The 16,773-nt window shown below is 33.8% G+C and overlaps 1 protein-coding gene and 1 long non-coding RNA gene across 3 annotated transcripts in view; both read left to right on the top strand.

Annotated features, from left to right (window-relative positions):
* ATRNL1 (attractin like 1) overlaps window positions 1-16,773 on the top strand; it is a 1,271,094-nt gene that overhangs the window by 839,958 nt on the left and 414,363 nt on the right. The window lies entirely within an intron of this gene.
* The window catches only part of LOC141521247 (uncharacterized), an 89,830-nt gene that overhangs the window by 62,917 nt on the left and 10,140 nt on the right, over window positions 1-16,773 (top strand). Inside the window, exon 2 of one of the 2 annotated variants that reach the window (XR_012477875.1) lies at window positions 2,771-9,217. This is a non-coding gene — a long non-coding RNA (uncharacterized LOC141521247). Of the gene's footprint in view, window positions 1-2,770; window positions 12,816-16,773 lie in introns of those variants that run through there. The other variant, XR_012477874.1, reaches the window with a different exon arrangement.

The raw sequence follows: 16,773 nt of genomic DNA, 5'->3' as shown, positions 1-16,773 counted from the left end.
CTATCAATCAGGCACCTATGATGTGCTAAGCACTATGATAAATACTGGGAATTAAAAGACAAAAATGAATCAGTCCCTCCCCTTTATATATTTACATTCTAACCAGAGAGACCAATACATATACATTATAAACATCCAAACACAAACTCATACCTACATATATATATATATTTGTGTATGTGTACAGATAGGTGGCACAGTGGATAGAGCACTGACCTTGGAGTCAAGGAGGATGGGGGTTTGAATCCAACCTCAGATACCTGACTCTTACTGGCTGTGTGACCTTAGACAAGTCTCTCAACCCTGATTGTTCCTCATCCAGGGCCATCTCCTGATTCATGTCAGTCCACTGGATCAGTCCTAGATAATTCTGGAGGAGAAAGTAAGACTGATGACTTAGCACAGCCGCCCCTCATCCAACTCCTGTGCTTGTCGTGGCACCTCCCTGATGTCATGGTCTTTGAGAACAAAGGACTAACATTAGAAAATAGATATTAGGTAATAATTGAGGAAATTAAGAAAAATTTGTGCAGAAAGAAGGGCTTGAGCTAGGTCTTAAAGAAAACTGAAAAATAATAGGGGAAGTGCATTCTATGCATGGGGAAAGGATAGTCTGTGTAAACATAATGATGAGGAATAGTAATAAGGCCAGAATGATTAGTTTATAGAGTATAATAAGTTTGGAAAGATAAACTGGGCCCAAAATGCAAAGCATTTTGAATGTCAAACAGAAGTTTAATATTTATTTTTGAGAAGTAATAGGAAGTCCCTGAAGCATAGAAGTGATAGTCAGACCTGAATTTTAGGAAAATCACTTAGGCAGCTCTGTGGAAGATGGATTCAAGTAGGTAAAGATGCACCAGATAAAGAGCAATTAGAAGGCTATTACAATAACCCAGCAAAGAGTTGATAAGCACGTGAACTATCAAGGTGATTGTATGAGATTTTTTTAAAAAATGGATGGATGGGGGCAGCTAGGTGGCGCAGTAGATAGAGCCCCAGCCCTAGAGTCAGGAGTCCCCGGGTTCAAATCCGGCCTCAGACATTTACTAATCACCTAGCTGTGTGGCCTTGGGCAAGCCACTTAACCCCATTTGCCTTGCAAAAACCTTTAAAAAAGAAAAAAGGGATGGATGGGAGGTAGCATGGAGGAAAGAAGTAACCCTAGAGAGTTTCCTTTATAAGATTTGGCAATCAGTCTGGCTATATGAAGGCAAAGAGAATGAAGAGTTGAGTATGATACAGAAGGTTGTCCTAGAAGATAATAATAGAGATTGTGAGTAGTGTATTTCAGGGGAGGGTGATAGTTATGTTGTGGATATATTGAGTTTGAAGGACCTATATGATCTCCACTTCAAAATGTGTAGATGGAAATTGGTGATGCTAGGCTTGAAGAAAGAAGGAAACTTATTCTAGTAATATACATCTGAAAGTTATATGCAGATATTCTAGGAATATACATCTGAAAGATATCTGCAGAACCTGTGGGAATTGATGAGGTTATCTAGGGAATCACCCCAGGAAAGAGCTTAGGGCTTAATGAGCCAACAAAGGATAATACTGAGGGGGGGAAATGGTCAAACAGGAAGAAAAAGAACTGTGTGAGAGAGGTTTTATGAAAATTCAGAGAAGACAGTATATCCAGAAGGAGAGTGATCAGCATTATCAAATGCTTCAGAGAGCCAGGAAGAATAAGGACTGAGAAAAGCTAATTATACTTGTCCATAGATCAATGTACTTTTAAACACTAGTGTGACCATGAGCACTGGTATTTCTATTAAATGAAGATAATCATATTTGTCGTATCTAACTTCACAAGGCTGTTAAGAGTTTCAAGTGAAATATATTAAGTATTTTTGTAACCTTGACACATTATGTACAATTTTTCTATTTCCTGGTATTTCAAAAGATATTGAGGAGATAGAATTGGTAGCCTTTGGCAAATGACTAGAATGAGGAGAGAAGGAAGCAAGAGTGAAAAAGAAGGAAGGCAATAAAGGCAACTACTCTTATATTTCAAACCAAAGGAGGAAAGTATATATCTCATATCATGATTTATATTCACAAAGTCATTGTCTTAAGAGAAGTTCAGGAGAATGAGGACTGAAAGAAAAAAGACTATTGGATTTAACTGTTAGGAAGTGATTAGATTTCTTGGAGAGATCAATTTAAAAAGAGTAGTTTGGAAATAAATCAGATCATTTAGGGCTCTTGGAATGCAAAACTGTACAATATCAAGACTATATTTCATAATTTTCAAATTTTGTAAGCACATGGATTTGATGTAATTTAATTTCAGATTTCTTAAACATTTGTGTGAAACAACATAGACTATATTAATGAGGTGGTCAAGTGATTTTTAATCATTTGCTAAATGTAATATATTCTTTAATAGTATATATTTAATTTATATAACATGATCATTTAAATCTATTTGACTCAAGTACTAATACTCAATCACTGCACCATCTAGTAGCCTCATTGGGAATGTTTTAGTTTTTGGGGGGTTATTTTTTTGGCAAGGCAATGGGGTTAAGTGACTTGCCCAAGGCCATGTAGCTAGGTAATTATTAAGTATCTTAGGTAGGATTTGAACTCAGGTACTCCTGCCTCCAGGGTGGGTGCTCTATCCACTGCGCCACCTAGCCGCCCCTCATTGGGAATGTTTTAAGAATTGAGCTTTGAATTTTTAAAATCTTGACTTCATTCACAAAATGAGACATATAGGCTGTTTTTATGCCCTATAGCCTGAAATTTTATTCTGTTTCAGGTGCTGAATCCAAGCTCCAGTTGCTATGATGGACTACATACCAAAATGTGTTGAGAGACTGTCATTACACAAAAGAACATTGTTGTGGTTTTCAGACACATTTTTCACATAAATATTCCTTTTTATTGAGAAGCAGAAGTTAAGATAGCAGCAACACAGATCATTTTTGAATCTAGGGAGGTAAATTTCCAGCATGGTGCTCACCGAATTAAATGCTCAGCTGCCAAAACCATTAATGGGAACTGTGAGCTTAATTTAATACTATACTGAAAATGCACCCTTTTTTCTCAATATATTTAATCAAAAAATGTTCATTAAGAGGATTTCTTATCTGCTTTTAATTTTCAAGGTATAACACAAGAATGTAATAATCCATTTAAAATGAATATTTAAGTAACAAATTTTAGAAATAAAATATTGACTTTTAGGAGTACTTAGTACAAAAACTCAATTTATAACAAGGAATACTCTTGGAATACTATTGTAGCATTTCAAGCTTTATTCTGTGCATGCAATTATTATGCAAATATTATTGCTACTGCAAACGACCTTTGTCATGAATTGTTTTATAATGGAGCAAGGTTATTGAACACTGTGGGTTTTTTAATAGAAGTTTCTGTGACAGTGTTATGCATAAGACCTGAAGATAAATTGCTAATGGTAAAAGCCTAGGCAATTATCTCTGGCATTTTTCTTTGTATTAAAGTGGTAAAATTAAAGATATTTAACCAAGGATTTTAGATCTTTTTTTTTCTCCTGAGACAAAACTGATCTGGACAGAGTCATGTCTTTTCTGGTAAACAGGAGGAAAATGATTGTGTCCAGCTTTTCCTTTCCAGCTGTCACTAAAAGAGTGTCATAATGTTTAGAGATGTACTCTCTACCTGTCAGAGTTGGTTTCAGTTCAGTGATGCATGATGAAGTGTGAGGGACATAGTCTTCCTACACTGTTAACAGGATAAATGCAGTGATGATGCTTCACAACGACTTCTTCTTCAAGGTCAGGATAATGGAATTCAGCTATAATTTTTAACAATTCATTTATTAATCAGCATATTTTGAATCTTAGATTTGGGCTCTTTAAAAATGCTGATTTAAATTTCTGAAGAATTCCTGAGGATTGAGGAAATGCATTTTACAAATGAAAGGAGTAATTCATTCTTCCCTATGTGTATCTATAAATTGTTTGATGTTGTCTGGTTTCTTGGCCCTGTCTTTTAAAATAAAGAAGATGAGCAGTAAGAAATTGGTCTCATTCTTGTCAAAGCTGTATCTGAAACAGCATCTCTAGCTTGTTCTGGTAATATTTTAGTTCCTAGATCTGACTCGTATAAATATGTAAATTATTTTGTAAACCATATTAGGGGCTATATTCTCACATCATCTCCTCTTAACTGATCCTCAAAAAGTACTTGCAGTTAATTTGATTCTATACCATCTGCTTATCAATTTTTATTTATTGAGAATCCAAAGGCCATATATCACTAATGTATTACATTAAGTAAGCTGTCAACACGGACAGCTTAGTCAGATTGAATCATAGCAAACCAATTAGATATATAAAAAATGAAATACAGTAGTATAATGCTAACACAATAGAACAATGCTAAACAGAATAACTCTTCAGTATATACTTTATTAATTTATTGATATGCATGTATTCTGATTTGCAAAGAGACAAGTGATGTGCCTAGATATTTATTGATTAAAAATATAATTGTTGAATACCTTTTGCTTAGCAGAATAAAGAAAATACACATGATAGTCTTGACTGTCAAAATCATATGTAAATGCATTATGACATTCCCATATTCCTTTTATGTTCCTGGTCTCTGGTAAATGATTTTTCATTGCATATATTATAAAATCTAATTGACTAAGTGTTGTCCAGTTATTGTTCCATTTCCCAAGCATTGATATACCTATACTTCTTTTTATAATATATTTCATTTATTTCATTGTTTATTTCCCAATTTCATAAAAATATTGTAAATTCATTTTGAAAGATTTTGAGTTCTTAATTTTTTCCCTATCCAGTCCCTACCCCAACTCCTAGAGGAGAAAAGCAAGAGGATATGTATGGATTTTTACATGTGAAGTCATGTGAAACATAATTCCATTTTAGACATGTTGTAAAAGGGAAAATATAAGAAAAATTGAGTAAAAATATGCTTCAATCTATATTCAGAACTAATCACTTCTCTCTCTGGAGGTGAACATTTTTTTTTTTAGTTTTTGCCAGGCAGTGGGGTTGAGTGATTTGCCTAAGATCATACAGCTAGGTAATTATTAAATGTCTGAGGATCGAATTTGAACTCAGGTCCTCCTGACTCTAGGGTCAGTGCTCTATCTACTGTGCCAACTAGCTGCCCCAAACAGCATTTTTCATCATGAATCCTTTGAAATTGTCTTGGGTTATTCTCTTGATCAGAATAGTTAAATCTTTCATAATTGAGCATCCTTACAATATTGTGATCCAGGAACTAAAATATTACCAGAACAAGCTAGAGATGCTGTTTCAGATACAGCTTTGACAAGAATGAGACCAATTTTTTACTGCTCATCCTCTTTATTTTAAAAGACAGGGCCAAGAAACCAGACAATATTAAACAATTTATAAATACACATAGGGAAGAATGAATTACTCCTTTCATTTGCAAAATGCATTTCCTCAATATGTCTTTGTGATATAAACATAGTAATGACAATACTGGGTCAATGAATATGCATAGTTTTATAGTTTGGTAATAGTTGTAGATTACTCTCCAGAATAGTTGGATCAATTCATAACTCCAACAGCACATTAGTATCCCATTTTTCCAGATTCCCTCCAACATTTTTCATTTTTTCCTATCATGTTAACCAATCTGATATGTGTAAAATGGTATCTCAAGTTGTTTTAATTTTCACTTCTATAGTCAATAATATATCAGAACATTTTTATATGATTATCAAAAGTTTTGATTTTTTTTCTTTCAAAAACTACCTGTTTGTATTCAGTAACCATTTATCAATTAGGGAATGTCTCCTATTTTTCTAAGTTTGGTGTAGTTCCCAGGGAATTTGAAAAATGGTGCATTTTTCAGAGAAACTTGTTTTACCCCCCCCCCCAGTTTTCTGTTTTCCTTCCAATTTTGACTTGTTAGGTTTTTCTCCCTCCTTTACCAAATGATTGACTCTTTTTAATGATTTTCCTATATCACTTATTACTTTTGCCAACTTTTTCTCTATTTTTTATTTGATTTTAAAAATACTTCTTGAGTTCTTCTAGCAAGTAATTTTTGGGCTTGGAATCAATTCACAATTTTTCTTTGAAGCTTTTGTATACAGCACTTTTGATTTTATTTTCTTCTGAGTTTGGGTTTTGACCTTCTCTGTCACCACCAGTAACTTTCTATGGTCAGGTTCTTTTTTCGTTGCTTACTTTTCTAGCTTGTTTCTTGACCTAGCTCTGCTCCCAGGGTGGAGAGGGCACTGTCCCTAACTTCAGATTTGTCATCCTGCTATTTTCAGAGTTAGTTCTAGGGGTTCTTTAATTTTTCAGGTTTTTTCCAAGAGGGTATGATCTAAGGCAAGAAATTTCCATTTAATGTTCCCTTCATATGTGCTCTATAGTTCATGAGCAATTACACGCACTGTTTTCTGCCCTGAGACTATGAGCAGAGTCCTCACTAATGCTAGTATTCCTCCTTGCCTTGGGACTGTGACCTGAAACTGTATATAGGCTGTATAGGTAATGCAACGGAGCTCGACTGTCAGTGCCAGCAACAGGTCCCTTGTAATATCCTTCCTGATTCCTTTAGCTTCTATGGACTGAAAGCACCAGAAATAATTGCCACCTTGAATTCAGGCACCACCAAGTTCTTCTGCCTGCTTGCTAAGCCTGTAAAGACTGAGTTCTACTCTCATTTAGATGAGAGACCTTTCCTGCCAACTTTCTAAGTTGTCTTGGACTAGAAAATTGTTTCACCCATTGGTTTTATTAGTTATGCTGCTTTGGAATTTATTTTGAATTATCATTTTAATTTTGTTTAGAAGATAACTTGGGAGACCTCAAGGGAGTCTCTCTTTACTGTGCTATCTTGGCTCTGCACCCCAATGAAGTCATTCTTAAAATGATAAGTAGTATCTATCTAAAACCAAGAATAAGTATTATCTATAATCAGGATAAACTTGAAGCCTTTTCAATAAGATCAGTAGGAAAGCAAGGATATTCATTATCACTATAATTATTCAATATTGTACTCATAGCATTGTTACTATAGTGCTAAGACAAAAAAATAAAGAATAAAAATAGGTAATGAGAAAACAAAACTATCAATCTTTGCAGATAATAGTATGTTATGATTAGCTGAAATAATCACCAATTTTAGCAAAATTGTGGAATATAAAATAAACCTACATAGATTAGCAACATTTCTATACATTACCAATAAAGTAGTAGTAGAGCTATAAAATGAAATTCCATTTAAAATTCTTGGGAGTCTACCTCTGAAGACCCAACTAGAGATTATATAAACATAATTAAAAACACTTTTCATGCCATACAAATCAAACTTTCAAAGTATTACTTTAGAAAGCAAGACAAAATAACAGGTCTTAGCTGGAAGAACAAATTATCAGTAATATCAAGGGAATTAATGAAAACAAAAACTGAAGGTGACCTAGCAGTTCCAGATTTCAAACTGAATTACAAAAACTGTAATCATCAGAACACTCTGGTAATGGCTAAAAAACTGGAGTGGTGAATTGATGGAATAGATTGACTAAATGAAACCATATTTAATGTCCATAGTATTCTAATATTTGATAAATGCAAAGATTCAAGGTTTTGGGATAAGAACCCAACATTTGGACAGTACTGCTAAGAAAACTGGAAAGTGGTTTGGCAGAAATTGGACACAAAATAACATCTCACACTGTATAATACAATAAGGGTAAAATAGACAAATGATTTTTAACATAAGGTAATATCATGAATATAGGAAGATATACTTGTCAGCTATATGAATATGAGAAAAATTTATGACTAAAAAGAAGGGTTTTGAAAAAATAAAAGATAATTTTAATTACTTAAAATTAATAAATGTTTTGCACAAACAAAACTACTTAAGTCAAAATTGGAAGGAAAACAGGAAACTGAAGGGGGGATTTTAAAGCAATACTGAAGAAAATAAAACTTTTTGAAAAAACAGAGTATGCTGAAAGGTTTAAAAAAAAGAAGAAAAATAAGACCAAAAAAAAGTCAGTCCTTAAAAAAAGCAAAATTGTCTAAATGTGAAAAGGGATTGTTTCAAAAAGTCAGTGAAGAAAAGAATTTTTAATAAAGTAGAATGAACCAAATGGAAAAGGATGCACAAAAAGCTCACAGAAAAAATAATGACCTATTAATTAGAACTGGGAAAGTAGAAACTAACATCCCCACAAGGCACAAGAAACAATAAAACAAAATCCAAAAAATGAAAAAAAGAAATAGAAGAAAATGGAAATTCAGTGATACCTTGATACTTGTTCATTTGTTCAGGAATTCTTGTGGAGTAATGAAAACAATGAGTAAGGAATTAATTTTTCCTATTAGAAATAATGTAATTAGAAATAATTCATGAAAGTTCTATAGAACTTTACATTTTACTGGAGTATTATTAAGTAATGAGCTAATTTTGAAATGGATAAAAAGGCAAGTAATTACATAAAAATAAAATAAATTTTAACTTCACTGTATATGTACTGAGAGAAGTTCCTGACACATTGGACTATTGTTTGTCCTTTATCTTAAAGAGCACTATGACATCAGAGAGGTGATGCTATGATAGGCAAATTAATTGGATTTAAGTGAGGGGAGGTGCTGTGCAAAGTCACCTGCCTCACTTTCTCCTCAGAGCCATCTGGTCTGGAAATGACTTTGGATACAGTAGGAAACATTGGCCTTTTAAAAATTTATTTTTATCAACCCTTCCACCCTCCAGTCCCCCCCCCCCCAGGGGTGAACAGTCAAGTTAGCATTGCATATACATATTTTTGATAAACATGTTTATAGATTAGACTTTCCAGTATGACGAATTAGGATTAAGGGAAAGCGATACATAAGAGATAATTTTTACAAAAATGTTCATCAGATTCTGAAGGGTTTTGTTTTGTTTTTTCTTCCTCTGCATGAGGATAACTTTGTCTATAGTGTCCTAGCTTTCTGAGTTGCTGAGAGGAGCTGCTTGCATCAAGGTTGATCATCTCACAATGTTGTTGTTAATGTGTACTTTGTTCTCTTTGTTGAAACATAGGCCTTTTAAAGTTAATCTCTTTTCCCAGGTCAGTGTTTGACTGAGGCAAAAAAGCCCATTCAGTGATTAAGACTAATTATCAGAGACACAAGGCAAAGGGGCCAAGAATGGCCACTTTTGCTTAAAATGAGAGGGCAAGACCCTCAGAACTTCTCCATGATTAAGACAGGTAAGTAAGAAATGAATAGTCTCTTTTTCATAGTCAAAAAATAATAATAATTTGGGAAGGGAGGCCTTTAGTTTTTTCCTGGACAAAACAAAGAATTGCTGTTTTCATTTACTCTGAAACAATAAAGGTCTAAACAATAAGCATGTGGGTTTAACCTGTGGTTCTTGAACTACTGTAAGACTGAATGAAGATGAATGGTTGACCTGTTCCATTGAGAGAAGGCCACCAAGTGGTGAACATGAAAAAGGCATTTTCTCTTGTGGGTCAACAATGTGACTCATACAAGTTCTAGCAAGTGCTATGAGTATAAAGCAAGCACGAGTGCTAAATCATTTTGTTCCTTGTCAAAATGTGACAAGTAATGGGTTTGACAACTTGTGAAGTCCATGAGTATTAAAGTATATATAGAGAAGGAATTGATAAATTATAACAAAATTATATTTATATATATATATATAATAAAATTGATGTTATAATTAAAGAATTATTTTACCTAAATACATATATGCATCTATGTATAATGATATTTCTAGTATGGAGTAAAGGGAAGAAAAAAAGGAAATTTGCATGATAACTTTATTGTATATTTAAAAAGAATAGCCAGTTGAACATAAGAAATTTGCTGTTTCATATGTAATAATCTTTTCTTATTATACTGTTATGGAAATGCTTTTTTAATTCCAACAATTAAGAATAAAAAAATAAAAATTTTAAAAAAGAAATATCTCATTGCAAAGATAAGTGACCTAATTTTTCTCTACCAGACTTTTTTATTATGAAGATATTCTTTTAGCTCTTCCAGGATTTCTTATTGGACTTGAGTCAAATACTAATTTCTTCCTTTAATGCTTTCCTTGTAGTTATTCTTTATATGTAGTCTTCTGAGTTTGTGTCTTGATCATTCCTTTTCCTAAAGTTACTTTTTATTGTCTTCTTTTTTGGTCGTTTTCTTATTTTTCCAATTTATTTATTGACTCTGAACAATAATATGAACTAAGCATGGAAGACGAAGGAAGCTTCAGTCTTTTTTGCATTGCTCTTTTCAGACCATTTCTGACAGTTTGAAGATTTTGGGTACTTCTAAGGTAGTATGATCTAGGATTCTGGTCCTTTGGTTAGTTCTGCCGTTCTAGAACTCAATTTGTAGTGTTTTTTAAAATTGTTTGGAGGGTATTGTTCAGAAAGCTTGGTTGAGTTGGGGCTGCAATTGATACTGCTCTTCAAATCCTCTGTTCTTTTGGGACCAGAAGTGATACTGCTTCTCAGAAACCTGTTCCAGTGGGTTCCAGGTGATTTTCAGGATCTCTTTATCTCTTACAACTAAAAGTGCCCTTACACTGGGACCCAGAAAATGAAAAAGGCATTCTAGTTGCCAAATAGTATCACATCATCCATCCAGTGCTAGCACAAATCTTTTTTTGATCAGATATAAGTCCACTTCTGATCTCTGACTTGAGAGCTCCTGAAATGGCTGCTGCTTCTGTCTCAATTACCACAAGCATTGGTGGAACACTCCATTCCTTTGTCTTAGATCTTACTTAAGTTTTCTTAGACTCAAAGAATGTCTCACTCTGAACTTTTGTTGGCTCTCCCATACTAGAATTCAATTTGTGGTGTTATTTTTAAGTTATTTGGAGGGGAATGTTCAGAAGGCTTGGTTGAGTACTTGTTTACCCTGCCATCTTGGCTCTACCCCCTCTATATTTGACTCTCCATTTAACCACCAATTCCCTGACTGGCTCTTAACTTTTCTGGACCTCCCAAACCATCCCTAGAATCACCCAGTCTCCTAAAATACATCTGTTCTCTAAGGTCTTAAAATCTAGAGTGGGAAGAAGGAGGCACAAAAAAGTACTCAGAAAATATTTTGAAGGAAAAATGAACAAAATATGTCTAAATATGAGTATTAGAAATGCAATTCAATTCAGTAAAAATTTGCTAAGTACCTACTATGTGAAAGGCAATGGGCTAAAAGTGCTTAAATTCTATAAGAAAAAAATGTACCTTGTACAAATCTGATAAATATATCACATATAAAGAATAATAGAAAGTGATTTCAAAAGAGCAAGAGTTCTAACAACAACTGAAAGGAAGGGAAAAGGCCTAATAAAGAGAAAAGAAAGTCAAAGATAAAGAATCATGAAATTTAAGGTTGAACAGGACTTTAGACATTCAGTCCAACCCACTTTTTCACAACTCAAAAAATTGAAAACTGGAGAGATAAAATTTTTGGTCCAAGGGATCCAGGCTAGATCCTTTACCATATCATACAGGACTCTTTCCACCATTCTCCTTATGTGTTAAATCCCATTCCCTTTTTAGACTACCATGTGACATCACAAGGAAAGTCCCATCATTTTGAAAAGAAAACTATAACCTTTATCATGACATCTTAATTATGAATTATTGAAAGCTGTGAATTTTTCATGTCCAGTTTTATTCTTAATATTTTCTAATAGATTAATGAAAATTATTTTATAGTTTCAAAATGTATAGATATATACTTGATATATAAACTACCCTAAGAAGGAAAACAATACACTTACTAAGTTACCTGTATTGATGATAAAAAATCAACATGAGTGACGGTTTTTAATGTAAGTGATTTTGAATCATAGTTTAAATACAAAGAATTCTCTTTAAAATTTTCAATAATTTTGTGTTTATGGAAACAAATTCTGAAATTCTATAAAGAGAAGAGAGAGGAATATTAATATTTAGGCTTATATGATTGAGCAAATAGCTGCACAGTTGATCAAAATGACTCACACTATCTCCCTTTTGAGAAATTTTAACCTGTCTTTAGTTATGTTACTATTTGTGATATACATTCATGATAATGACATGCATTTGCAAATTGATGTCCATGTATGGAAAACAGATTTTCTTTGAGATTAATTTTAAGAATTTACCTTGATATAGGCCATGAAAATATTCACACTAAATGTGGATGTGAATGATTTTAATCCAATTTAATCTGTGAAATTTGCTCACATCTAAAATTATTTTAAAATGAAAAAATCTGTTTTGTAATAAATAGAATATTTTCCCATCATAAATAGAATATTTTTCATTAATAAAATGATACCCCATGAGTTTCAAAGCCTCAGTATTCATATTCTGCCTCTTTGTTATTGTTCAATAATTTTTCAGTTCTATCTGACTCTTTGTGACCACATTTAGGATTTTCTTGTGTAGTCTGCCATTTCCTTCTCTAGCTCATTTTGGAAACTGAAGCAAAGTCAAGTATCTGAGATGGGATTTGAACTCCAGAAGAGTTACTTACTAATTCCAGGCCTATATCCAGGGAAGGATATTTTGACTTGGATAATTACAGAGATAGTATAAAAAGGAAGCACACTGACTGACATATAGAAAAGTAAATTGAATATTAAAGAAAGTTATTACATGAAAGATTAGAGGAAAATCTAATTGAAAAATTTGGTTGTGATGTTAATAGTAATTGAGTTGACTGCTGATCATTAAAAATGGGAAGGGGGGTAGGGTAGTCTCATTACATAAAGTACATCAGAGAAGAGACTAGGAATTTGACCTGTAAAATTTTGATGGGTTTCCTGAGGTACAAAAAACTTTTTTTTAGAAAAGGTCCTCTAAAATGATAACACATCCTATTTATAGTTTAGCTTGCAAAATGTGGGTATCATCTTCAAGTTCATTGGAAACCAATCTTTGCTTGACATCTTGTATATCACTGTTACTCAATAAATGAAGGCGGATGAGATTCATTTTTGCACTGATAGTTATAAACCAAAGTGCTTCTATAATGCCCTGAAGGCTATTTGTGGGCCAAAGACCTTTGATATATCTCAACTAGTCAATGGTACAAGAGCCACAGTGATCAATGATATGGATATGATCCTAAAGAGATGGGCCATGGTGGTTTCAACAAATTAGCATCAACCAGTGATGAAGCCATTGACAGTATACCTCAGGTTGAAATCAGTCCCTCTTTAGCTGAACTTCCAACTGAAAAACAGACTGAATGCCATTAGGCTCCTCTTGTATGGCAAAATATCTGGCATTATTTGCATTACATCAGAGCCATACAAGGCTCCAGAGGTTCACTGACCATGGACTGAAATCTTCTAAGTTATATAGCAAAAGGAGATTGTTCCCCAGGAGACTCATTTTCTCTCTTTAAAAAGGAAAATAAAATGGGTTGTCTTATAACAACTACAGAGGTGTCTCTCCCTTTTACCCTGTTGGCAAAATTTTTGCTCCAGTCTTCCTAAATTGATTAATCACCTGGAAATCCTTCACCCAGAAGGTGATCATCTACCCAAGAGTCAGTGTGGCTTCAGAACCAGCTGAGGAATGGTCAACATGGTGTTTTCTGCCTGACAACTTCAGAAGAAATGCCAGGAACAGAACAGAGGAATGTATACAATATTTGTTAATATGACTGAAATCTTTGGTTCTGCCAGTCATAAAGACTTGTGGAAAATCATGGGAAAATTTAGTTGTTTGGAGAGCAGTTCAGCAGTATTGTACACCAGTCTCATGATGACATACTTTCACAGATTCTGGCTAATGTTTCTGTTCTCAAGCTTTCCCAGTTTCCAGTGGAATGAAACTGGACTGTGTGCTTGCTCCCATACTTTTTAGCCTGATGTTGTCAGGGATGTTGTCAGATGCTTTCAACAAGGACTAAAACAGTATCAAGGTCAGTTACCATATTGAAAGTAAATTATTTAACTTGACAAAACTACAAGCCAAAACTAAAGGGAACGCTGGTGTGTGACTTTCTTCCCATATGAATGTGAACACAATGCAGCCTCTAAGACTGAGATGCAACAGAGTATGGATTTATTCTCTGACATTTGTACTGTTTGAATTGACAATTATCACCAAGAAAACAAAGGTTCTCTATGAGCCAACACCATTCCATCCATTTGTGGAGCTATCAGTTACAACAAATGGAGGAATTTTGAATTATATGGATAAGTTTACTTACTTTGGCAGAACATTTTCCAGGGATGTAGGTATAGATGATGAAGCCAACACATTCATTGCCAGACCTACCTCAGCAATTGGGGGGGGGGGTTCTAAAAGAAAGTGTGGGAAAGAAGAGGCAATAGGTTGCCTACCAGACTGATGATCTGTAGAGCCATTGTACTGACATCGTTATATGCTTGTAAAACCTGAAGAGTCTATCAGGACCTTGGCAGAAAATTGAATCACTTCCACTTGAATTGTCCTAGAAAGATTCTGAAAATCACCTCCCAAGGCACTAGATGTAAAGGTTCTTTCTTGAATTGCCAAGTATTCTAATTTTGCTGCAAAGAGTGCTGGTTACATGTTCAAATGCCACATGTACACATTTGACTAAAAAGTTATTTTGGGGGTAACTCAAACAAGGTAAGTACTCTCACAGTGGCCAGAAGAAGTGATTCAAGGACATTCTCAAAAGTCTCTCTGAAGAGTTTGGTGTCAGTTGTGAAACAGAGGAGACACTGGCATAGGACCTTTCAGCATTGTTTGCCCACATCAAGGAAAATACTGCATTCTATAAGCAAAGCAGTATTGTAGTGACTTAAGAGAAACATAAGTTATACAAATTTAGAATCATCCCCATTCCAAATGTTCCTTTAAGCTATTTGTACCTGACTTATGGTAGAACCTTCTGAGCTCATATTGGTCAGATCAGCCACAGCTGGACACACCAAAATCATGATGTTGTTTTGGTCCTTTTTTGAGTATGAAGGACAATGAATGCGTGAATGAACAATAGATGAGAGTACTTAATAAATGGAGTTAAATTGAATTGTTAGATTTTGCCTCTCTAGATGGTCATAAATACAAACTTAAATCTCAGATACAAATAGTGTTGCAATATGTGACACACTGCTTGGCTCAGATAAGGTGCCAGATGATATTCTGTTCCCACTCCTTCTTCATATAGTCATAATTGCCTCTATTTGAGATGATGGAGATTTACTCAGATGAAAAACAGAAGTGCTCAGTCGTAGATTTTCATTTACTTTAGCTGATCCTACTTCTTCAACTGAAGTGCATATTGACTTGCAAGGATTTGTGTCCAATAATTTCGTTTTCACAGCTATGACATGAAAGTGAACTATGGCAATTATAGTCACCTATATGTCATCAGATGTTCTTTAATTTTAAAAAGCATTTAGCAGCAGCTCAGACCTTTTGTGCACTCGGAGATTTATCCTGAAATTATACTAGCAAGCAGGCTTTTAAAAGCAGACATTGAAAATCTTTTTTTTTAATCCTTTATTGGTAGCAATATCATATGTAACTGGCATTACCAATAGCTGCCCTTCTCAATGAAAAAAATATTTAAAAATGGAATTTATAATCAGGAGATCACAACTCAGCTGTCAAAAGGAGAAGGGGAAAAAACCAATATCAGTACTCGTAATCCCTAGGGATAATTTGAAAGGCAGATCTGAACTGTGAATTCATGTCAGAATTTTGATTGTGAAAGATCCCTGTAGGTCAGAGAACGAGGGTAATGAGAAGTATAGACAAATACTCTTGGACAAAAGTTTATCATAATTGTATATTGTAATAGCTCAAGCATATCACAGAAGATTCATGATTATTACTTAAAATGACTTAATGTTATAATTACTTTAAATATATGTAAATAATAATTTCATTTAATATCATTTTAAAAAGTAACACCTGTCACTGATAGCTGCCACTGTAACAGAAGTCTACAATTTTTTTCTATTGGGAATTTGGAGGTTACTTTGCTGCAGTGCAAGTTAGCAAGAGATTAAAAAAAATAAGGCTCAACATCAGTTTAGCAAAAACAGAACATCTTTTTTCTTCCTTAGCTTATTTTTATGTTGAGAGAAATGTAATCTGAACTTAATTTCAAAAGGAAAGACTTTTGTGCTGTGTGTTTAGTGTTGGCATTCAGAATTGCTATCCTCACTTAAAACTTGCAATATGAATTTGCTAACAGTTTAGTAGGACACATTCTCATCATAGATCAAAAGAGTTAGAAGTATCATATAGAGTATCTAATTCATTTTTTATTGTGGTAGATGTTGAACTAGATGTTCTCTGAGGTCTCACCCTATCTATCATAAGATCTTAGAATAGGGAAGGACCTCAGAGTCCCTTTGCTAGAACCAAGAATTACCTCAGAATGTTAGCTCTCCACCGTTTGTTCTTACCAAATTTACTCAGTCCATTTTAAAACATTTCTAATCATTAGAAAGATTTTGCTTAGTATGTCTCTCTTATTATATAGATAGAATCAGAATAATTTACCCAAGGTCACACTACTATTAACTGGTAGAGCTAGTACCCAAGTATTTTGTATTGCAAATGAAAGCATTCGAATACCAGTGTTCTTTCCAATATGCCATGGCAGAAGTAAAATATTTTATAGCCAATGCACATTAATTTTTAACTTTTTCTGATCATTTTATTAGTTTGTTTTTATATCTCTGTAACTTCCCAATACCCTCATGCTAAAAAAAAAAGCCAAACTCTTCCTTATAACAAAAGAGAAAGAATTTAGGAAAATCATCTGGCACATTGATGATGCCAGCATA

This window comes from Macrotis lagotis, chromosome 4, assembly GCF_037893015.1.
Source record: "Macrotis lagotis isolate mMagLag1 chromosome 4, bilby.v1.9.chrom.fasta, whole genome shotgun sequence".
NCBI lineage: Eukaryota > Metazoa > Chordata > Mammalia > Peramelemorphia > Peramelidae > Macrotis > Macrotis lagotis.
Note: the sequence above shows the minus strand (reverse complement) of the source record. Positions and strands in the feature narration are given on the sequence as shown.